Genomic DNA, 876 nt, shown 5'->3' on the forward strand with positions numbered 1-876 from the left:
ATATATATATATATATATATATATATATATTCCGACTTAACAGACAGACACACAGAAGGGTTAAAGTCACAGATACACTGCTGATCATCAGCCTGCCAGACAGGAAACAGGGCAGAACCTGTTGATGTTCTGAGAAACGCAAACCGTTAACCCTACACTATGTTTAGGTCAGAGTCGCTGTAGTGCTCTTCAGTAAACTGTAAGTACTCAGTTCCTTTCCACAAGTACACTACTCCATTACCAGAGATGAAATGGAGTACAAGTAGAAAGCAGCATAACATGGAAATACTCCAGTCTCGGAGGGCCTAGGACACAACATGAAAAGGACCCATCTTCTCCGTCTCACAAGTAGCCACAAACAATAATGTGTTTGAATGTCACAAAGTTATTTATTTGACATTAAGTAGAAAATATATAATTAAACATTGATCTAGGTAACTTATACAAGGCTTCAGGGTGGCCTACCACCAAAATAACAAACGATCCTGTCTAGAAAGTAAGAAATTGACCTAAGAAACCAAAAATGTCCGAAAGAAGGACAAATGACTTTCCTCCATAACTAATTAAACAGGAGACAACTAGATGAGCACGCCTGGCAGTCCACCCTTACTATTTAAAAGAAACTGTACCTGATCTAACACAAAGGTTGAACAAAGGAAAAGTACACACACCTATTTGCATGTGAAAAATATAAAACACAGGACACACACGCACACACAGCAGATCACAGAAACTAATATGACCACAGTGATAACACTCACAGCCAAGAATCAAACCCACCCCTAAAGGTTTAATTCCTACAGATCTGAGGAACACCTAGACCAGGGGTCGGCAACCCAAAATGTTGAAAGAGCCATATTGGACCAAAAAAACTAA

At 39.2% G+C, this 876-nt stretch overlaps 1 protein-coding gene across 1 annotated transcript in view; it reads left to right on the forward strand.

The window, feature by feature from the left end:
• Positions 1–876, forward strand: part of LOC116699268 (trichohyalin) — a gene marked incomplete in the record, with an annotated part of 124,483 nt that overhangs the window by 23,221 nt on the left and 100,386 nt on the right.

This window comes from Etheostoma spectabile, chromosome 12, assembly GCF_008692095.1.
Source record: "Etheostoma spectabile isolate EspeVRDwgs_2016 chromosome 12, UIUC_Espe_1.0, whole genome shotgun sequence".
Taxonomy (NCBI): Eukaryota; Metazoa; Chordata; class Actinopteri; order Perciformes; family Percidae; genus Etheostoma; species Etheostoma spectabile.